Genomic DNA, 25,224 nt, shown 5'->3' with positions numbered 1-25,224 from the left:
GTCTGCTGTTGCTGAGTCAACCACAAGAATACGTAAAACGGGATAATGCAGTTTCTCGCACTCAAGGTTTGTTTTATTACGAAGGCTGTACTAAAACTGCCGAATTTATCCGTTTTATCGCGAATTCTTTGACTGATATAAAATTGGTATTGACGGTATTTTCCTTCCTCTTTCCTAAGTTTAAGAATACTCCATATCATAAAGCTGCAGGGATTGCAATTACTTGTCAATGATAAAATTAATCTTACAAATTGTCCATAAAATATGTAAGTTTAACACGACAAATAAAAAATTTGGTACATACTTATACGTATATATGCTAAAATTATATGGAATTATAAACACAAAATGTATAACGATAATGATAGATTAAATAATAATTTATACGTCACAAATAGTCATTACACATCGATTATTATTACACGTAGTTTATTAGGAATGAATTATTTTAATCACTACACATGGTTATAAATTATTACCGTTATTATTTAACATTAACTGTAAGTCAGAGCCGCCAGCCCATTGTAATTTCCTTGAACTATTTCCATAATTGTACGAGATATTACCACTATTGTTTTGCGGCAAGTGAAATGCTATCGTCATTTGTGCGAGAATCCTCTCGGCTTTCTCTCGCTTTTTCATGGACTGTACATCACATTAACCGTTTTTCCTTCATTCTATCTCCTTCTCTTCTTACATCTTACGGTTGAACATTCCCTCTTGTTACAATAAAAGCACGTGGAAAGTGCCCGACTATATCTCCAACTCCTATACGGTGTTCGTAAAGTATGCACCAGAAAAATACAATAAGCAAAATTCGCATTAAGAAGAAAGTTTTCCTCTTAAGAGGGGCAACCACTATAATGATTAAGAAGAAAGGTTATTTTTATGAATCTTTTTGTAAAATATAAAAAAATAAATTGTATGAATTTAATTGAATTTATTATTTAAAGTATATTTATTTAACATGTTGTAAAACAATCATGATATAATATTACAATAACTCCTGTATATGCCACCTAAAACTTGACTTATCAATTACTATTCATTATTTAAGAAAAATAAATTATATTTAAGATCTCAAACACAAAAAATTTTATATTATCTACTATTATAAAAATTTAAAAATACAAAATGTTTATTTTTTAATATTTGAATAATTGAAAAAAAATTTGGCATTTTTTAATAAATAGGGAATGATATATACGACTACTTATGTATACAAGTAGATATTTAATTTACAAATAGTGCATATAATGCTAAAATAAAACGTAAAATTATAATTTATAAAATGTTATAATTTATAAAATATGTTTATTAAGAAATGAAAACGATAAATACATATCGAGTAACAATAATAATGAAGATATAATGAAGATGTTGCATGCAATAGAATGCGGATATGTGCACTTTGTATGCTCTGCGCAGGCTCAAGTTTTGCCTTCCAATCACAGAGCGTCTATGTCCTAGCATAAATCTCGCGCGCTAAAAATGCCGTGCATCCAAATCTAAACAGGTGGGATAGGCGAGATAACAACTAAACAAAAATGGAGAATACAGAAGCTAAGCACTTGTATTTTGCTATGTTCCGATATATATTATCTCTCTACACTTATTGTGTATGCAAACGCCCAGCTACGAAAAAATGTAATTTTGAAAAAAAAAAACACGTTTAAAGTTTCGGGTAGCATGCGGTTAGATATAGTCGACCTCGCATTATTCCATATTTCATATTTACTATAATTTTGTTGCGGATTTTTCAACACAATATTATAGAACATTATTTTTAAGACCTCAAGCATTACGAAAATACCCTAAAAGAATTGAAATTATGAATCCGCAGTAATTTCTGCCCTTAATTAATAATAAAGCAGTTTACCTTTACATTAGTAAAGATAAAAAGTGTAAATGATTTAAACATATCAATTATGTAAATATAAGTTGTTTCTTATACACTTATAAAATCTTGTAGAACTGTTTGTATGATTAAATTAGTATTTATGTTAGATAATGATGTTGCGAGCACAGTTCTACTTTTATTGCTTACCAATATGCATTCTGTCTTAACGAAGACTAATATCCAAATGTTGGACGACACTTGCAGTATTATATTACTCGATCATAAACGTTATGTAGATTGAAATTATTATAAATGTACACGTATACGTTGTAGCAGCAGGTTCGGTGACATATAACAACGATGGTGGAGTTCATGACGATTTATCAAGACGTGCGTGCGAGTGACATGTATCGCGCGTCTGCCGACGAAATCCAATTTTCTACTTGGACGTGGTTAAAACGATACGGCGATTAATAACGTCTCGGACAGCTTGAACACTTCGTCGGGGAGGATGGTATTCGACAGTACAAACTCACCACCGGCGACCGAGTCGCGGAATTGTGATCGAGATAAATGCGAGAACGTGGCGGAGAAGAAGAGATATTGTCCCGTCAAGAAAGCCAAGATAAAAATAACTGGCTGTTTTACCGCGAGTGCAAATCGTCATGGGCAATGTAATTCTCAAGGGTGATAGTAGTTCTTCTTCCTTCCGTGAACGAAATTCGATAAAATTTTAGGTACTGTTGCAGGATATCATAATATATCTCCTTTCTATGGAACAGCTTCTATAAGATACTATTTATGACTTTATGGGATTAAAAGCTCGGCTCGCGTCGTATAGTATGGTACAGTCCGAAATAGATAAGCGACATTATTTCGCGCGTCGTTGCACAACTTGCAATTGTTCGCGTATATACGAACCTTATAGATATGAAGTAATCCTTTTGCTCAGATAATTCCGCGTCTTATCTTCTCTAGGCTGTACAGCTCTTTGAGGATGCATTTAATTCCGCTTGTAAGTTTCCCCTCTGAATATCCAACTCTGATTGCTAATCTTTCTCTTAAAGAAAGTTGCTACGAGTATTAGTTCCAGACTCGTTTCAATTAATGGAATTTAGTTTCGTTATTTAATTTCGAAATTTAAAAATTAAATCTAATTTCTCCCTTTTTCTTATCAGATACTACCGCTTCGTAGGTTCAAACGAAATGTTCTATATTCTTGTTAAAGAATAAACTTACATTTATGTTTTAAGGATTTCCTGCGAAATCCAACAAGTTCAAAAAGTTAAGTTTTTAGAAAACCGAAAAATTATCATTTTCAAATTGTTTGTGTCATAAATATGATTTTTTTTTTAGATATATGGTAGAAATAAAAATAAAATAGTAAGCTTTAATTAATACTTTTCTAAAATAAATAAATAAATAAATAAATAAATTTCGTGATTTATTTGATTTTTGCGGGAATGCTATATTTATTATTTATTTATTTTGTAATATAATATTTTACATTTATCTCTTTTTTACAACATTAGTCATAATAAATGTGAACCAAGAAATATTATTTAAAGCAGTATATAATGCAGTAATGTCACTTTTTTAATCGTCTATTATTCATGAAGTTTTACAAATTGCTCTTAACAAAAACATTCTTTTATAGCTCTCTTTGTGCAAATATGATAATTTTTCTCGGAAATATACAATAGATGTAAAAATTATGCTTTAGATTTAGATTAATATATTTTGAGGATTCGTTGAAAAAAAAAGGTAAAAAACCTTTGATTTGTACGTCCATGGAGTTATATATTTTATTTCGCAGTTCTTTCATCTTTCAGTCGTTAAAGGGAATGATATATTGTGGAGCAGCATGATTATTTCAAACTGGTTTGGACAAGTTTATACATATACCGAGTGCTTTCAGCTGTGCGCGTCACGAAAATTGAGAGAAAACACTGCCGTCGAGTATACCTTAAAGCGTATACCGATATGGTGGCAAATGTGTACGACAAAGGGTGTACAGCACACACAACGTAAAGTATACATACGGTATGCATACTCTTTGTTGCACCTGACTGCACTTATGCACTTTCTGGCATCATAACCGCGTTACATTATGCGTTTGCGGAGCCAGCGTAACACGATAAGGCGGTTTTCGTCATCGCGTAACGCGAAACCATGGTATATCTAGCTGTTAGGAAACCCGTTTTGCATCGCCAACGAAATATTCATGGCGGTACCTCGAAAAATCTTCGCTGATGAAAATCGCTATCGTGAATAACTCTTTTTTTTTTTTAAATACCCTAAGATGAAACAAGACAGTTACTGAGAAACTTTTTAATCATAAAACTTTAATAAGTTGGTACCGGAATATAAAACGCAGCAATTTGTGGTTAGTGAAGTACTTACAATAAGTTTTCCAATTTTACTTTTCACGCATTCCGCTACGTTCTTGTCTCGTCTAATTTTTTTTCTACAATTGACGTTGTACGTTTAAGGAGAACCTCTTTCACTATATACGGGATCACATAATAGTTTCGTAACTTATACTTAAATGACCACCACACTCAAAAAGAAGTATTTAATTTTAAGATATTAAAATGTTTTACTTTTGTCTTGGTTTTTAAAAATATCTTTATCTTAAATAGTGTTTATATATAATATATAAATATATATATATAAATTTGAAACACTAAACGTGTAAAACTGAATTTTTTAACAGTGTCAAACGTTTTAGTGTTTCAAATTTAAACATCGTTTGAAACTAACATTTTTAAGCATTTAAAAACACAGAGGTAGAATAAAACATTTTATTCTCTTAAAATTAAACACTTCTATTTTTAGTATATCTACGTTGAAGTTTTTAATCTTAATGAGCAGCGCGATATATATGTAAGAGGCAGCGAGACTTTCAATTTGTCGAATCATAAAAAGTGATTTTCTTGTGCTTAAGCGCCCTTATTCAGACGGATCAATGTGACGAATCATTATCGCGAATCTAGGACACACATGTTATATGCTAATTCGAACGCGCGTATATGTTACGGCACGCCAGCCTTAGAGGTACCGGCCCACGTACATAGAGGTGTTTACCCGAAATCCAGTGTCTTCGGGCGATCGAGTAATACACGTTCTCGATGCTTTGACATATCAGGGGCTATCCGTGCGTGTAATTGGTCCGAAATCCTACCGACAGTTTGTCAAGCAGTAGTCCGGAAATAGATCCATCATATCCCATTAATCATAGTCACCTAATACGATAATCACGAAATATCATCGGCACACGCGTCTAATTCGAGTACCCCGTGATTGATGTAATCTAGACGACTTCGGCACTTCCTTAAATGTGCGGACAGCGCGTTAAGCGCCGTATCATTAAAACAACGGTTACCGCGTGCACCTTCATCAAGATCTGTGCGCGCATATTTTAACGCGCAACTGAATTGAAATGCAAACGATTCAGTTTTTTTGTTTATATATAAGAAAAGGAATTGTTTTACACACAGGGTGACATCTGTAATTACTTTTAAATGAAAGAAATACGATAAAAAAGTTTTGCAAAGATAAAAGAAAAAAAAATTGAATCTTTTCGCACGTAATTTAACGATGAATAAAAACCGTGTAATTTGACGACGCGATAATATCTTCTGATTGATATTCATGGCGTAGATTCGTCGGCATTAATCTGCGCTTAAAACTTTGTCGCGCACGGGGGAACCATTTTCTGGCAATTAGAATAAATTTTAACGATTTACCTCAATTTTCAATGGATTAGAGTGTTCGATTTAAGAACTTGATGAGATATGCATTATACTCTTCTGTATCTCTTCTGTATTGGATTAATAGGAATTGTTGAAAGTGTTTACAATTGCCGGTGCCTACGTAATTCGATCTCCCATAGGATTAAACTAATACGGACGCTTTAGTGTATTTATGACTCTCGCTTCTTTGTGTAATTCGATCTTTCCTACGCGATGGCGTGCTTAAAACTTTAAATGGTACTAACTGCGATAGTCGTCACGATTACATTTATGAAAGCTTATAGGAAAACTTTTAGATCTTGCTTTTCGATTGCCTCTGTTGAAATCCAATGTGTTAGTTACATTTGCTCCAATTATCCAACTAGAAATTGCCATCGCTCATAGAAGTGTTTAATTTTAAGGTATTAAAATGTTTTATGTTTATCTCAGTTTTTTAAATACTTAAAACTGTTTTAAACAATGTTTAGATTTAAAACACTAAAACGTTTAAAGCTGAAACAACAACTTCCATTATTAGTTTGTTTTGAATAAGATGTTTTAAATGTAAACATTTTCTTCACTGCACTTTTTATAGCGATGTGGCATTGTTTTCATAAAGTAATTTTTTACATATAACGTACAAAGTATAGTACGATATAATAATATAATATATTATACGATCAAAATAAAAGTGAAATGAAAGTAAGAAATTGCTATTAACTAAAAGATAATATTTACATAACAATAATATACTTCGAATTATCAATTGGAAATTACGTTGCAATTGTATTACGTGTAGATTGCGTTTAGAAATATAAACTTGATCGAGATAAATTATTTATTTCAAATATTTATTATTTTTATAAAAATTTTGTAATATTGCTGGTAGAAAAAGATATTTAAAATTTCAGTATTTCTGTTCGTACATTTTGAATTTATGTATGTTGATATCATATCAAACATCGCGTATCTTAAACATAAATTCGATGCTCAAGGTCCGAGTTACCGAAGAATCAAGAGCCTCGAAGATGAATTGCCAAAACTTCTAAACTCTGGAAAAATCAATTTCTAAGCACTCACTCCGTCTACGTTGCACACAAGATAGAGGACCTATCGGATTCACTTCTCGCCTGCCATACCATCTTCCCCTTTACCTGTTGCTCTATGAAACTAGAAGCCAAAAAATCTTGATGCTTCACTCCGTAATGTTGCTCCGTAACTCTAAGTGTATTCAGCGTGCGATTTTAGCGGAATAAATAGTTTTTTACTGTTCAGATTATGGCATCATCTGATGATTTATTTTAAAACGTTACAATAAAAAAGACCGCTAAGAAGTTTAGCGGTTAACCGAAGCCGAATCATAATAACTCGATAACGATGGTACAATAGGAACTGATATTTAATTTATGTAAGCTAAAGGAAAGTTCAGCAAAGTAACATTTGAAACAAACTGAATATTTGAACTTTCTATCCAAAGGTAATCCACGGAATACTAAGTCCCGAGTCCAAGTTTGCATGTAGTAATATTCATATATTTCTCAATGTAGGGCTTACAAAGTATCGCGAGTGTGCAAAGAATTTCCGTTCGTTATATACGTAAAAGTTACACTCCAAGTTTATTCCTCGTACGTGCATTGAAAATTAAAAAAAAAATTTATCATCGGTATGCATCAACGATACTCTGAATAAGGTAGCAATTCGTTAAAAATCGTCAATCTTCGTATTCGTTGAATGTTTACTTTTTCTTTTTACGACACAAAGTGGGTCACGCAAAGGCAGTGAACCGTATTAGGATGTATGCATGTGAAACTCGAGAAAAAGTTCCACAATGCAATCAAAGCAACATAACAGTACAACGTTTCACTAAGCGCTCGTGTGGAATGTTGGATTTATTTTCGTATTATGTATTTACATGACAAGTACGTACAATGTAAAACGTACTTTATATAAAATATTAATATCATTATCGCAACTCATTTAAATGTTCTTCTATTATTGTTTATCATTTATATTTATATTTTACATTTACATTTTGTACGATGTTATAGTGTTATTTGTCGCTATATTGTAGTGCTATTAAAGAATTATAGATTATTTATTGGAATCGTTTCTTTAATTTTTTATCTATAAATTATTTATTAATATTAACTTAATATGTCATTGTATTACATTTTATTTTAGTTAACTTTTTAAAGTGAAATAGTTATACAATTTCTCGCAAATGCTAGAAAATTTTGAAAGCAAGACGGAACTTGCAGTAAATAGTCCGTTTCATGTCTCTAAAATATAGGAATGTACGGTAACTATTGGAAAACATGCATTCTGTAAAATACTTCGACACTTTACAGATATTATGCGGTTATTGAGAAAAATATTTTCGCAAGGTATGTACCTCTGTAAAAGGCAAAAATTTAAAACTTCTAAAACCGTTCAGAACTTTCAGTGTTTACCTACCTTTGCTGTGCCGTTTGCTATTTGATTGAAAGTTTCTCACTTTTATTTAAGAGAATTTCTTTTATAATGTATTGACACAGAACTTCTAACATGCATTTTTAATCTACGCATTGCGAAAAGAGGTGTATTAATAAATTAGAATAATTTAGAATAGCGTGTAATTTCACGTTATTTCTAAAAATTTACTTAAATATAACATTTTTATGCTTTTGGGTGTGTATCCATTTACATATATATTTGTTATATTTTTTATATTGGATAAGAACAAAAGTTTTATATTTATATAGATATTGCAATTAATATTTTTTAATTATATTATTGGCAGACACATTAATATATTATATATTATAAAAAGGCAACACATTATTATTAAAAAAAAAATTGAATAAGTTATGGCATTTTAAAAGATGTTTTAGCTCTTTAAAGCTAAAAGTTACCGAGATTTAAATATTACTTATTTCTTACGTTTTTTTCCGTAACCAATAATAAAAAATTTTAGTCGTAAATACTTTATAGAGTATTTAACTTTTAGTTATTATAGAATCATTTCTGAAATCAACTACTAAGAAGAAACAATGAAAAATTCGTCTTACAATTGGCAGCAAAAATGATTTTATTTTAGTACAGTTTTCAATAAATAAATTGTAAATGAATAAGTGAACCTAAATATATGGCACGGATTTTTACATGAATATTTATTAGAGTTTTATTAGTATGCGTAAAAAATTTGATTTAATTTGTAATGCTATTCTCTTTGTCTCCCTCTTTGCAAATAAATAACGCTATTTTACATGAGAAGATTAAGAACTTACATAAGAACATTAAGAGAAAATAAAAAATTAAAAACTTTTAATTCAATTATCGGAGAATTGTGTGCAAATTTTACACAAAATTTATATATAATAAAATAAAACAATCTATAAAATTTTTTAATGTTTGTTAATAAATTTTTTGAGATGTAACATACATTTTTAAATAAAATTGTAAACAAGTAAAGAAAGGTTTTACGTACATTTATATAATAGAAATCTATCAATTTTGGAAATAAACAAATATTTAAAATAAATGTTTGTAATGTAAAGAAAACCCTCTGTTAATTTCAACCTGTGAAAGATAATTTACTATATTCTGAACGATCTTGAGCTATTATTAAGTTTTTAATAAATAAAACGTTAACGATTGATCGGTTTCATCTTTCGGTTTTTAAAAACGTTAGTCATCTGTTGAAAACTTGTGCACTCACTTTAATACATCAAGAGGATATTCAACATAAAAATGTGAAATATTTCCCGTCTTGAAAGGAACTCGATTGTTAAATCCAATGTTCTTAAAGTTAGGAACTGCAGGTTCGTTACGAAGCGAAGTAAAAGAGAAACGCTAATCGTTAACTCAATACAGACTCTCTGTAAAAGTCTCGTGACTGCAATTCGCTAGTTTTCGTCAGTGAATTGTGAACGAATGTGGCCAATGAGAGCAACAGGTATTTCAATGTAATACGATATTACTTCACTAGTCCTCAATTCGTCCTCGAGGTGGATGTAACAAGCTTTCCCCCGACGATTTTTACAAAAATCCGAAGAGGCTCTGAAATTGCTCCAATTATCGCCATTTAATTTAAAAATGTAACTATCAATCAAAATCCGAGAATTTCAACCGATAACAATTGAAGATTGGTCATTCGAGTTATAGAACAATGGAGCTCATCAGTTTGCTAGAGTTCTTTAACTATATAGAAGCTTTATTCAGTTTAAGGTACAGATATTACCTTGAGAAAAAAATTATCGACTATTAGCTATGACATCATGAAATTACGTTATCGAGCTGTAATATTTACGGCATGAATATCAAAGAGCGTATAAAGACGATTAGCTTTATGAATTAATAGCGCGTCGCTTAAGCACACGTAGTGGTAAATTTTTCAATACATCAATAAAGTCTTTACAGCTCTTTGTGTGTGTGTGCGTGTGCGCGCGCGCGTGTGCTAAAGAATAAATAAATTAATAGAAAATAATAGTTTATTTCTGCAAAATCATAGCTATTTCCATATAGAAAGACTCGTTGTGTATTTATCTCGTCTTATTTATAACCATGTAAAATATTTACGATTATTACTTAATATAATTTTAAAAAAGTACTAAAAAATTACTTATTTTAATAAATTTATCAATTTAATCAATGTAATCAATTTATTCTCTTGCTTTTTTCTCTCTTTATATTAGTCTTAAAACATCGTAGTACATAAATTTAACGAATCAACAGGAAGAGTAAAATATATAACTTTATGTTATTTTTTATATTGGAATCAGTGAAATCTTATTGATTTGCAGTGTTATATTTGTAATTATGATCATCAATGATTGATTTAATGTCTTTTAATGATAAAACACTAAATCCGTTTTGAAGAGTATATTCTTATATGGAGACATTGCTGTATGAAGTGTTCTAAACTTTGCGAATTAAAATATAATATAAAACTTAAATTTAAAAAATTAAGTAAAATAATTACTTTTATTTCAAGAAATAGTTTTTGAGATATAAAAGTTTAAAGGTGGCCTATTACAAATTATTACGTTTAAATAGTAACATGACAGGCGATCGTTGTGATCTCTGATTACCGGTTAAGTTGTTATATCCTAAAAGTTACTACTTAAAGTAAAAATTTAGAACTAATTATTTTATTTAATTTTTCGAAAATTTTTTGTTATGATATTTTGACTTGTAAATTTCGAAACACCTTGTATATCCCTATCAGTAAGTTATTTGTGTTCATAAAGGTCTAGATTATAAATATTTTATCAATAAAGTTGTGCAGTGTATCTTGTGTTACATTAATTAATTTAAAAATTTCCTTGAACGTAAAATTTAAGTATCAGTAGCAATATGAATAACTTTTTGGGGAAATTAAGAGATAAGGGAAATTACAAGTGAGATATTAATGACATTATTACATCGTTTTCTTTAATTAAAATTGAAAATTTTATTTAAAAAGGAACGATTTTTTATTTTTTGATTTTTTTTGTGTTTAGGTTATCGAATTTGCTGAACTTGTAAAGTCATCAAACTGCCACATGAATAAGATGAGATTCTTACACTTAATAACATCGAATGTCATGATATCTGGAAAAATGCAAGTGTGATTTGTATATAATTGTTATGATGGCAGTATTAACTCTCTGTACACACGTTTTGAAGCGTCTTCTTTATACATTGAATTACTTCTGAATTAATTATTATTATTTTTATAAATATAAAATAATTCTTTAATGATTCTTACATATACATCTCTCAATAAGTATTTATATGATTATTTTATCACTGGCATGCTATATTTTCTTATATTAAGAAAACGTTATTTTAAATCAAATAGTGTTTTCTTAAAACTATGAAATGAGTTTTTTACATGTAATAAATACACTTACTTAAAAGTAGTACCCAATTTTTAATAAATATTTGTTTAATTTCAGTTTTTAAATTATTAAATTCAGTTATTAAATTTAAATTATTAATTGAGTACAAAATATTTATTTAATTCAAGAAAACCAATTTATTAATACTGGGATACTAAACGCAAGCAAATATTAATAACTTTTAATAACAAAATATTTATTTTAGTTTAATAAATATTTCTTTGACTTAAGCAATTCATTTACAAAAAAATACATAATTAAATATTTTAAGCATATATATTTACTTGATGAAAATAAATATTATTTTGAATAAAATGAAAACTTTGGTTTTTAGTTTTATAGTTTATTTATTTAATTATTTTTTACAATATTAAGAAAAATCTTCATTTTTTGGTAAGTACTTTAAATATATAAGATAATTTATTTAAAGTTTTATTGTGATTGTTTAGTAATTCTGAAAATAAATAAATAAATAATTTTTATTAATTTACAAAACGGAACAACTAATTTCTGCATTACAATAAAATTTTACATAAATTATCTTGAATATTTAAAGTTCTTCAATAAAAAATGTATTTTTTTTTGTTATTTCTTAATTATATTTTTATTAGAAAACACATGTCTACTTTTTATTGAAATAATTTTATATTTAAGTAAAAAATTGCTACTAAATTTTTTCTACTATTTTCAAATGCAATATAACAATCTGAAAATTTTTCATAATTTTCTGAATATTTTGTAAATAGAACTTTATACAAAACACCCTTAAACAAAATTTCTAACAAACCATTACTTCGAAATTCGAGAATATTTATTTTAATCCAGCAAAAAATAGATTTAAAAGTTCAATTATTTAAAAGTTCATTAAATTGTTTTATTAAATGTATTTAAAATATATTTACTTTATCTAAAAAAATCTGTGCTTAAATTAAAGCGATGGTGTTTTGAAATCAACAAAATTTTTCTAAGATTATATAAAGAATTCACTTAATGTTAGGGCTTACAAGAGATTTGAGATAAATTGATATTCATAAAATTTGTCTTATCAACATAGAATGATTAAACAGAATGTATATAGTTTACAACAAATTATTTATAACAAAAGTTATAAAAACGTTCAAACTCAAGATTTATTTAAATAAAGTAATTTGTTCTGCATACTACTCAAATTTAAAGATAATATTTATAACTGCATTTCAGAAAATAAAATCACCATGGATGTCTTAAAAATAGTGTCTGAAGCATTAATAAGTGATCTTATTATTGGTGAAAGAGCCATATTCTTTAACTATTGACGTAAACATTTTGGCAAAGATGAATGTGATAAAAGTAATGATCATCTTGCAAATAATAAAAAAGTAGGCTACAGTTTTAAAGAATTATTTTATCTAGATTACGGGGTAAAATGAATAATTTGTGTGTGTGTGTGTAATTTTTGTATATAATTTTTTATAATCGTTTTTATGTAATAATACAATTATTAATTGCTTAAAAGTATTGCAAAGTTATACTAAATACATAAGAAATAGCTAAAAGTTATGTTCTTTCAAAAGCTATGCAGTAAACAAAAACTTTTTATTTAAAATTTGTATAACGCAATATATTAGAACTACATTAACTTCAGGTTACATATTTTCCCTTTACGGAGCGATTTGTGTGTGTGCGCGCGGCGGAGGGGGTGTCGAGGCAGTAATAGACTGAAGCACCCCGGCATTTAGGATAAGTAGTCTTAAGATTAGTTGTAAGTTAATGTAACAGAACAATGTAAAGACATTGTAAACTCTAAGGGGAAACAATAAAGTATTATTACTATTTTCCCTTTAATCAGTTCCTCTTTATGTGTAAAAATTATTGGCGCCGCATTAAAATACTAAATTTGTTTTGAAAAATTTGTATGTAAAATGTGTATGTAATTTGTATAGAAAACAATGATAATGATTCTGTGATCAATAGTCTAATGAACTCAGCTAAAAGACTAAAAGATAAAGAAAATTCATCAAGTTTTATCAATGTTTTATATAATAATATTTATGCTAAACAATCACTGAAACCTCTGAAGAACCTGCTTTGAAGAACCTGAAATCTATGATAAGAAAAGAAATTTTAGCCTCGTTTGAACAGAACAACTTTGTGCATGAGAAACATAGGCATAAGCTGTGTCACATAATCATAACAGATTTAGAAAATCGATCAATAAGATAAAATGTTTAAAACAATATGTATTAAATTAAGGTGGAGCTCTATTAATTTTTGGCCAAAAATCAATTTTTTTATCGCATTTTTTAAATATTTATAATTAAAGGTATATATTTTAAGACCCATAAAAATTCACTCATAAAAATTCTCTTTGGAACAATTTTACAGCTTTTTAACTTAATTTTTTTCATTTCTTGAGAACAAAATAATTGCTTGAAAATGATAAATTTAGCAAACTTTTTCTAATTTATGATATGAGAAAATTAAAAAATTTTTGTGATACTGACACTCAATAGATTTAAAGCGTGAGTCATATAAGGAGTCAACTCTTTTTAACAACAAAAAAGGGAACTTGTATTTTAACTTCAAAATTATTAGACAAATTGTACCACAACAATTTTAAATTGTTTAATAGAGCTTCACCTCAAGGCAAATTTTTTGATAGTACACACATATGTGTTTTTATTTTTACTTTTGTTTGTTGCTTAAATAACGCACAGCAGACATGATCGTTACAATGATTATTAATACCTTCCCATCAGAAGCAGCAAATGTGTACTACATATCACCAATTGCAAAAAAAAAAATTCTCCCAGTAATAAATCCATACCTGCTCCTGGGAAATTATAATATTAACTTAACCTAAGTCAAGTTAATATTTGAACGAAATCATTTACTTAAATCAAATTAAATTTTGTTGACTGTAATGAATTTATTTTCGGTGTAGAAAAAAGAATTCTTGAAATTATGTATAAAAAGATTTTTAATTTTTAATTTTTAATGTCAAGTTAATATTTATTCCAATCAAACAAATATTTATTTTGAAGAATAAATATTATTTTATTTCAAGAAAATGTAGTTTAAAGGAAAATAATATTTACTAAAAATAAATAAATATTTCCTGGAAAATAAAAATTGAAATTCAATGAATTATTACTTACTTATTGTAGATATTTTGTCGATTCGAAACAATCAGATCTTGTTTCAAGATCTGCATTTCTTAAATCAAAGAAATATTAACTTAAAAATAATAAATATTTACTTGGAAATACAGAGCCATTTCGATTTATAAATTGAAAATCAGCGAATTATTTCTTACTTACAGTAAATATTTTATTGGTTCGAGACAATCAGATCTTGCTTCAAGATCTGCATTTCTTAAGGAAATATTTATTTGTTACAAAGAATATTGTATACCTTGATTCAAATAAATATTTCGTTAGTACTATTGAACGAAATCATTTATTTGAATGAAATCAAAATTTTTTGATTGTAATAAATTTTTTTTTCGGTGTAGAAAAAAGAAGTTTTGAAATTATAAAAGAATTTTTAATTTTACAGATAAATTTTTATCCAAAGCAATTGATGTAAAAAAATGTGTATATATATGTATTTAGTCATTTGTGTCGAATCCGTGTGTATAGAACGTAAAGTGCATTTAATGTTTGAAAAGGTGTGTAACTTCTCATAGACAAGCATGTCAGCTTAACTGTATGCGAGACGTTCGCGAGGCGCGTGGATAACGTTCCGAGGATGACGGGTGGCATGACGATCATCGATTCGCCGGCATTCACTTCGTTCTCGTCATCCTGCGTCCGTGCGGATCCATTCGCGGTATGAACGGCAAACCCGACACAGATCATTGTTCGCATAATCGTTCGCGCAGCATGAACGCTCGCGCGATCGTTATCGTCGCGAGCGTTTTGCGTTTCGTCGCCGTCGATAACTTTGAAAAGCACCGCACATGAATTGTCATCACTCGTTTACGACACTCAGATGCGTCATACCGTACTACGTTGCAATTCACGTAAAATCGGCGTATCGTAATACCAATCAACGGATTTGAACGGAATGGATGGTGGAGAAAAGCTGCTTTTTATTTCTGATACAAACTTTTCGCCGAGGCATTTTGGATCTCGTAAAACTGAGGTTTCAAGCGTTTTGAAATGGCTCGCGCAGAATAAACCCTTTCAGACTGGAGAGTTCAATGTTTTACGGTTTTTTATGACGATAATTTGTATTCTGTGCTTTTCTCTTTGCGGTGCTTACAAAGAAATTGTAAAATAAATTTTATCTTGTAGATACGCTCAAAGATGGCCCAGGCCAATTTAAACTTGTTAATTAAAATGTGCATTTGTTCTGCACAAGTGTTAAACGTCTTTTTTTTAAATGTATTATGAAGAAGAGATGTTTATATGAATTTCAATTCTACGGCTTTGCGATTCACTGCCTTAATATTTCCGTAACAAATGTAAATTTATGTTCTAGTTGATCGCGGAAACGAAAGGTCAGGAAATCAAAGAGAAAATATATATTCCGTTTGCACTTGCCTTTACGGAGCTCTCGAGAGCGCTCTTGCCTTTTGAATCGTTCCAAATCGGTTCGAGCCGATAGAGAGTAGAAACATGGAGGACTTGCGATTCGCTTATATAATTTCCTGTTAGGAATAGAATGGTAAAAGGCCAGGCATTTTCATACAATATTTTCAAAATTGTGATCACGTAATCTTTTCCTGCTGGAGCGCTGAAAATCAATTGGACGAAATTTCGAGCGATGCGGAAGGAGCGAAGAGGTTCATTGAAATTTAAGCCATTTCGGGCACGTGAATGGGAGGCCAGTTTGATTCCCTCTCGATGTAGCAATTTTTGATCCATCCATTCCGTTTTTCTTTTTTCCCTGGTTTTTTTTTTTTGAATTTAAAGTACCTCAAGAGTTCTGCAGTGCGATTACGGTGAATCATCGTTAACGGTTTCCGCAAAGTTATTCCGCAAAATTGCAAGCACCATTGTGCTGGTGGTTACACTATCGCGTTACACTATCGGATTACACCATTTAGCGCGACCGAAGAACTTAAGATTAGATTAGTTAATTTGTTAATCGACAACAAACGCGGATTGTGGATTTTGCGTACAGCACAACTGGATGAATAGTTACGTTACAGTTGTGAGCTTCACGCATGAGTATATCAGTCATTGTCATCGCTAAAATGGATTTTCCTCTAGTTTGTGTAATTGCAATTTTCACAAATAAGCAAACATTTGAGGCATTATCGTGTTACCCCGTGTCTAATTGCATCAAATGATAATTTAATAATAATTTACTAATAATCTATTAGTCGGATACTTTGAATGTTTAATTTGAAGTTTATAATCACCCTGCTTCGACATTTTCCATAAAAATGATAATTAGGAAAAATAATAATTGCAAGAGCGGATATTAAATTAGGTCGCTTTGCGCCGCAAGACTTCCTTTAGCTTTTAAGTGACGCAAGTCGGTTAGAAAAGAACGGCAGCCTGAAACCGGACGGCGTCGGCTTCCTTTTTCTTGCGGAACGGCGCGCCATGCGGTTGACGAAAAATGGGATGCGAAAATGTTAGCTCGTAAAACTTTCAGCCGCAGCGGGTCTTCCGGTGAAGAAGCGAAGCCGCCAGCCGGAGCATCGGGTCTGGTTTTCGCGCTGACTAATTGCTACGTTATAATTACGAGGAGTTAATGCGCGATTACGCGTGACACATTCATGTCCGGTCCGAGACTCTCTCTCTCTCTCTCTCTCTCTCTCTCTCTCTCTCTCTCTCTCTCTCTCTAACACACACTTACTCTCACCCTGTCTCTTTCTCTATCAGTCAACATTAGCCTAATGCAACTGTGACTATCCTCGTGGCCGTTACAACGTGAAGAATTAAGCGGTACCAAAGCGTGACCATAAATCTAATTACACAGGCGGTATCGCGGCATACCACTTGTAACGATGCGTGCGAATTGTTGTATAGCATTGCGCCAAGAGCAGCGCCAGCTAAGGCAAACACGCCTGCGCGACGTTAAGTTCTCACGTGTAATTAATTAAACGCGAGATGACAGACACTTCGCCGTCAGCGCGTATACAGTATACAGTAATAGCTCCTTTAGCTGGTCGCACGTACGGTATACCAGAAACTTTAGAACAATATACATAGCTCCCGTATCAGAAAACGTAATAGAGGCGTTACGATGACGCTTGTTGCTTGTTAGCGGTACGCTAGAGTAGCGTAATCATGCACTCAGCGAGATTAATGTGATATTACAAGAGATTCCCAAGCGAAAAGATGAGGGGGGGGGGAAGGAAACTTCAGCTAACTATCTCGACGATGTTGGGGATTTTTAAACCGTTCCGTTTTGTCAGAAGCACTCAATGATTCTTGAATGAAGACGATTTTCCGCGGTTAATAAAACCGTTTTACCTTTCGTTCTCAACAGAACGCTTGTAAAAATAAAGGCGGCATTCGTCTATATTTGATATGAGGCTACGGTACCCGTTACCTTCACTGTCTATTTAACACCTGTGCGCATATTTAACTTCAAGGAAATCAGTTTACATGCAACCGTAACAGCCTATCTCTTTATGGCCTTCAGGAAATCTCTATGCTCAACGTTGTACCGTTACACACTTAATTACCGTACGATCCTCGGTAGTACGATAGCAAAAAAAAAAGAAGATTTTGATTTGATATTGATCCTATATCAAGTGACGCGTTTGCTTACACTCAGTTCGACGTCATTGAATGCACGACCACGCCGGGAAATTTTAATAAAATCGGGCACACTCGAGCGGATCGAATGACGTAATACCAGTATTACGAGACAGATTATCTTTTTATCGCTGATGCAGAACTTATATTCATGCATGTATCCAGGTTAATGTCCCAGCTGTTGTTTGCTGTCGATACACGCATTGCATTTCGGAAACTTTGGATTCGCGTGCACATAATATAATATATTTTCTATTTCTGCTTAATTTGTGTTTAAGTTAAATATTAATTTTATACAATATCAAATATTATGCTAAAAATTATATTAAAAGAAACGGTTTTGCCATTTTTTAAATTAAATTTTACAAATATTTATAATAATAAAGTAATTATTTTTCCAGGAATAATATTTTATTTATATAAAACGTTACTGTTAATATTTTAGTTTAAAGAATAAGTATTTGAAAAAAATTGTATTCTTGAAGTAAGACGACTGTATACTTCGTTCTTTTAACACATTTTTAATGAATGAGAATATTCTCTTTTTTAGAAGACCTTTCAAAATCTTTAAGAATACATTCTCTCTAATAAACTTTTAGATAGTAACATTCTAAAACCATGTTCATTTCGCATTTGCAATAATTGTATCGTTATAATTTAACATAGTTAGTATAGTGTTTGGTGCTCAAAATTTTATATAAGTATCATGACACTTATAATGGATGAGGCGGTAATAATAAGCGCGCGTGTGTGTGTGTATGTGTGTGTGTAGGGGCTGGAGACTCAAAGTATTAATCCTAATCATCTCAGACAACATTTTAAAGGTCAGTATTTATAGCTTTTATTTCATTTTATATTTAATCTTCACAATTGATGGAAAATAGTAAATTTTCTAATAAGGTCCAATATTTTAAAATTAAATTTTCTTTCATATTTGGAAAAATAAGTCCTATGAAAAGTAAATTCTATAAAATCTCATCTTAGTTATATATCCTTATAAAAAGTAAGAATATCTGCTACTAATAAGGAAAGTGTCATGGGCTGACGTCAATTTGATTCTCCGTGAAATGTGTTGTTGAATACAAAAATCAAAGAGGCGCGTATTTTTTTTATGCAGAATTTCATGTTTAGAGGGTAGAACACTCCTTCGAAAAAAAAAAAAAAAAAAAAATTCCCCTTCGGAGCAAATGCCGTCGGAAATATAAAAGATAGAAAAACATTTTTTAAATAAAAGTTGCACGGTTTCAAGAGTACTTCGAAGTTGTAAAGGAAGAACTTTTTAATTTTTTTGTTTGACAAAATACCCCTACTTTCAAAGGGGGGTTTTACCCTATAAACATGAAATTTTGCACATAAAAAGAATACGTGTCTCTTTGATTTTTGTGTTTAACAACATATTTTATGGAGAATCAAATTGATGTTGGACGCTCGCGACATTTTCCTCGTAAGCTATCCTTTAAAAGAATTTTTTTTAAAGATAACAAATTGTTTAGTGTCTATTTTAGAAGAAATCACTGTACAATTTTGTCGCTATGGCGGCAGTTTAACGCACTTAACACTTTGTTGTTATTCAACTTATGATCAATACGTGGCTAAAGTTTTAGAACATAACTTTGTCTTAAGTAGAAGAATACCTGTATATACAAGATGGTTATTAAGTACTCTAAAAGATTTTAATTAATTTCTCAACTAATCCTGTTTCTCACACACTCTACACGGTTTTTTCAAAGATGAAAATTTCGTATGATTATATGTTCAAAACAACTTCGGAAGACTTGTTTTTTTTTTATTTCTACTTGAGCTGAGTTTGATAAAACTTTATGTATGTTCTGTAGGACATAATCCAAGTAGTTTTTAAACAAAAAAACATGAAATTTTTCTTTCTATTTCGACATTCTATCTTTGAAACTATAAACTGTTTCAAACATATGATCGTATGAAGTTTCCGTCTTAGATTAGTGGAATCATCCCTTAAATTTTTTAGAGTGTTTAATCCTCATTTAAGGTGTCAATGCAACCCGTATAATTGTACTTTGCATAGTTGTTATGCTGGCGCGTGTCGTGAAAAGTTCCGCGAGCGCGACAGACATTTTTCTCTGTATCGTGTCATTCGTCGTCGTCATCCTCGCGAGAATCGTGGAGCGTACGATACCTCGAAAAGCGGCCTCTAAAAGCCCGTCGTTAACGATAAAAGCATCGATAATGTACGGCGTGACGTACGAAAATACTCACGTTGCCGATAGGTAATCTAATATTACTTTACGAACCTCGCATACGGGGTCACTCTTCATTCTTGGGTTAACGCGAAATATTTTGTGTTGCTCCTGTAGCACAATTGCACCCGACTTACCTAACTGTTTATTGACTTCTGCAGTTTAGCCACATCACGCTGCACTTTTAATGAGTCGCGGCAGAGCTACATACGTGCTCATTGCAACGACTTTGCTCTCGACTGCAATCTCGCGATTCGTTTGTTGTAACTAACGTTTTGTTTTTGCCTTTGCGCATGGCGTGTATGTACATACACTAGCTTGTGAATTGTAAAGTCCGGAGGGATCGTGGAATGTTGAGTCGTTGCGAGGATTTTTATTTTCTCACATACATCTCTTCTAGAGTATTCAAAATGCAAAAGTCGGAGACTTGAGAATTGAATTTTAGACTTTTGAGATATAAAGATGACGGTAAAAGGTTATCCGAAGAACTTCCAAGTTCGAAATGTCAGTTTGAAATAATGAAATTGCATGAAAATAAGAATATAATTTATGTAACATAATATTTTGCGCGATTCCAAAGATAAAATGTTGTTATGCGAAATTCTAACATGATTTTATCGCTTGTGAGTAAATTTTAAATTGCCACTACGTGGGCAATTGGATATTTGATAATTTTTTTAGTTGAAGATATATATCGTTGGAAATATTTCTTTTGTCTCTCGTGTTTCTTTGCCCACATTGTTGAATATATATGTAAACTTGTTTGCCAGCTGAATGACGAATTGCAACAATAATTCAATCAATTCGTTCAATGAAAATAAAAATTTACGCGTTTGTCACGCGCACAATTTCGCGCCGTCGCGTCGAGCGAAACGCGATGTGGGTTACACGAAGCATACAATTTGGTTAGGGGATTATTAGGGGTTCGCGCTACGTTCAACAAGTGTTTCAACCAACCTGAGCTTAGAAATGGCCCACAGGGATCCAATCTATGCACTGTTTATGTGTTGATGACCGCCTCGGCGCCAGGTTCACGAAGTGATTTCGTTCCCTGATTGCCACAGTCGTCCGAAGGAAATTCTGAAAATATAACATCTTGCATTTATATATATTCGTCAAGTTCTGCGCTTTGTAAACAATTCTAGCGGCATTAATTAATATTAATATGTATGTATAAAGAATTCCAAAGCTCTCTTATCCCTTTGATCACGTTATAACAATGCTAACCTTTGAATCAATTAATTTTCTAATTAACTTTAAGATATTAAATTTCCGTGCTTAACAATGACGCTAAACTAAATTATTCCACGAATAACATCCCCCTAGTTTAAATTTACGTGAAAAATCGCGATCTATTACATGGAAAATTGATCTTTCCGAAACCATTTAGGGCACAATAGACTAATATTCAAAGTTTCCCCAACTACTCTGACAATAATTGTATAATAGTTTCTGTTCCAATTATCCCCAGCAGGTAAAGTGAACGTAAAGTGATCGTCGTTGAGATCGAATTTGCTCACGCCAAACTAGCCTGAAATAGGAGATCTTATATAGTGGATCCTTATATAGTAGATTCCATCTAGATTCACGTTCAAATTATCGGGGCGTATCGGACCGTTAGAATCGAGCGTATTGGATTTTCAGCGGGCGAAACCGACTCGACGGGCGTTAAAGTCGGCGCGGCGCTTGCCTTCGCGCTAAGGCGATGTACGTACATACATACATACGTTCGTTCGCCTCTCGCAACTCGACACAACCCGCTTTCGTTCACTCGCCGGCGATCATTTCTCAGGCTTCGTCGAATTTTTCGGGATGTCCGGCAATCCTTCTTTCCGTCAATTTGCGCTTGCAACTGATAACGTAACGTACGGCCGAGCACTTTTACACGTGATTGCTTTCACGTCCGGGGGTACTAAGGGTGAAAAAATGCGAAGAATGCGTGCGATCTATTCGCTTTTATATTCCACTCGTGCGAATTTCGCCCGGCGACCAATACGGGAAAGAGATGCGTTCGTTCGCCGAAATTGTGTGCGCTGAAACTAGTTCTCTCTTTCTCTCTCTCTCTCTCTCTCTCTCTCTCTCTTTTCTCTCTTAAACGCGACGAAAATGTGAACGGACTAAGGCGACGCGCGCGTTTAATGAAAAGCTGCGCGCGACAGAGGCACAAAGCTGCTGCACTCCCGGCTCGCCCAGCTCTCGAACTTTTGCCAACGTTGCGGGTGGCAGACACACGTGGAGTCTGTGGCGATGCCTGGAATTTTTCGACCTATATATGCGGCGAACTTTACGTGTTCAACTTTTTCGGAACATTTCGACCGACCGGTGGTCCGTCGTTCTATTTTTGCGCCTCGAGCTTTACGTGCGCTGTAACGCACGCGCGATAAAAAAAGGAGACAGTATTGGTTTTTGTATGTTAAAACACACGCGCAATGTCGGTTTCATATAAATAACATTTTGTACAAATAAATTTTTGACAAAAAGAACTGTTATTGCGTGACCTTCCGGTTGAATAAGATTGAAATCGAATCTCTTGAATTAAAGTAGTTAAATACAAATTAATGGATTATATATATATGTGTGTGTGTGTGTGTGTGTGTGTGTGTGTGTATTATATTTATTGTAAGATACTGGTACATTTCATTGTAATTTAATTATCGGTTTTTAAACTTGTGATTGTATTTAACGACGTTAAATTTAAATTGTGATAGTTTTACTAAAAGTATAGTAAATTTTACTATATTTTTAGTAAAATTTACTAAAAGTTTAATAAATTTTACTAAAAAGTATAGGAAAATTTCTTGAGGTCACACATTATCTCACAATTAACAAATTTTGAGGATAAATTTTAAAAGAAAATTCTCTCCGTGTACATTAATTTTTGTAGAGTTATTCGAAAAAAATTCTTAATTATTCTGCAAGTTTTTATTCATTATATTTTATTACATTATCGCATAATGCATTCAAATTTAGCGTATATTAAGCAGTATTAAGTAATTAAGTATATTAAGTATATTAAGTAATATTAAGCAGTATAGTAAAATTCCTCGAGGTCACACATTATTTCACAATTATCAGATTTTATGGATAAAATTTAAGAGAAAATTGTCTCCGTGTAATGAACAATTTACAAAAAGTACAAATACAATTGAAAATTTATGGTCCCGCCAATGAGAATGCATTGGAAATTACAGTACGAATGATTTCAGTAGAAAAGGATAATTATGGTCAGACCTCAAAAGTTAGCTGAGAGATTTCTTATATCCACAGTTTTCCCGACGTGCTAATGATTTATAGTCGACGTGAGTTGCTGCAAGTTACACACTTACAGCCTACAAAACACAAGATGTTTGCGCAATGCTCCCGAAATTCATTATAAATACATACGCAAGAGCATTATCAAGAGAAGGGCGACGTAGCGCTACATTGCACATGTACACTTCATTATACGCGACCGTTCCGTTGTAATGCCGCTTCAACTAGCAGATGTACCTCTAGAATCGGAACATCACTGAGATAACTATTTCGTACCCAGCTAAGAGCGGGTATTTCATGCAAAGCTTAAAATTGAATCCATGTTGTTTCTTGCGCCCGGAAATTGCGGCTTCCCGAGATCACAAATATATGTGTCTCAATTTTTTAAATACTATTGCACTATTTAGAATTATTTATATTTGCTCGTTACATATATATTGTAACATTTTATTATTATAATAATTCTCCGAATAATAATTTATGTAAATACGTATTTTATTTTGTTTCTTCGAAATTAATTATTTGATTCAATATAATAATTCTATATAACGACGTATTTAAAATGCATATATAACGTCGGATTGTAATTTGCTCTTTGCATTTAAAATTCTAAGAGAGACGCAAAGCTTAACCACTTTGACGACCTGCAATAAGAGACTTACAACGAGCTTGGTAATAAGATACTTTATTGTAAGGAGCATCGGTTTAAGCAATGCTACAACGGTTTGTGAATGTTGAAGGGACTATTTATAATCGCGGTTATATATCTGTGGGTGGAAATCCAGCAGAAAGAAGGGATTATGAAAGTAACCTACGGTTTTGTTAAAGTAGAACTGGCATGACCCAATTCTGGAGAAGGGAGAAGCTTAAAACCTTTGCAAATCGCTCTACATTTCCCCGACGGCTTTTTTTGTGTATCATTATAGTATTTTATTATTGTCACGGTGAAACGAAAGAATTAGCTTTGAAGAGAGTTTAAAAATCTACGGATAAAGTACAAAATTGTTGAATCCTTCTCCCGGTATCTACAGTGGAGAAAATTGAATTCATCGTGCCGTTTTATACTGGTTCCTCTTTAAGTTCTCACGAGCGAGTTGTTTTGATAATTAGTAATGAAAAATAATTAGCGCCTCGACGTTCTTTCAGGAATTATGGAGGGGCAGCTGTTTCCTCTCCATTCTTTAATCAAATAATTCACACGGGCGTCTTAGCTGTTCTCCGGTTACCTCTCAGGTAACACGTTGTAGTTTCCTCTAAGCTACTATAGAAATTCCTTTCGCATACCATCTTCGTCATAAATTAGAGATCCACAATATCCGCTAGCAAAACCACTTAAATCCGAAGAAGCCCTTCGACAGGGCCTTCAGAATAACACGGGAATATCCTTAGAAAGATCCCATGCGGTGATCCGAAATGAGCGCCAATATGTAGTAATACATACGCCATTGCGATTTTTAGTCATCCACACTCTACATCTATAATTAATCAAACGACTAAAAGTATCATATTTTATCACCATCTTAGAAACCTTACATTTCTTCATGCTTTGATAATTGTTTTTAATTTCTTTCCTTCGATCAGGACAAATTGATTTTGCCAAAGACATTTTTAATTTATATTTGT

General features: G+C 31.8%; 1 protein-coding gene across 4 annotated transcripts in view; it reads right to left on the bottom strand.

The window, feature by feature from the left end:
• The window catches only part of LOC105832354 (5-hydroxytryptamine receptor 2A), a 170,953-nt gene that overhangs the window by 65,997 nt on the left and 79,732 nt on the right, over window positions 1-25,224 (bottom strand). For all 4 annotated transcript variants that reach the window (XM_036283391.1, XM_036283389.1, XM_036283390.1 and 1 more), the window contains exon 3: window positions 21,307-21,429. The gene's annotated coding sequence lies outside the window, so the exon portion shown is untranslated. The remainder of the gene's footprint in view (window positions 1-21,306; window positions 21,430-25,224) is intronic.

Source organism: Monomorium pharaonis, chromosome 2 (genome assembly GCF_013373865.1).
Source record: "Monomorium pharaonis isolate MP-MQ-018 chromosome 2, ASM1337386v2, whole genome shotgun sequence".
In the NCBI taxonomy this organism is placed as follows: Eukaryota; Metazoa; Arthropoda; class Insecta; order Hymenoptera; family Formicidae; genus Monomorium; species Monomorium pharaonis.
Note: the sequence above shows the minus strand (reverse complement) of the source record. Positions and strands in the feature narration are given on the sequence as shown.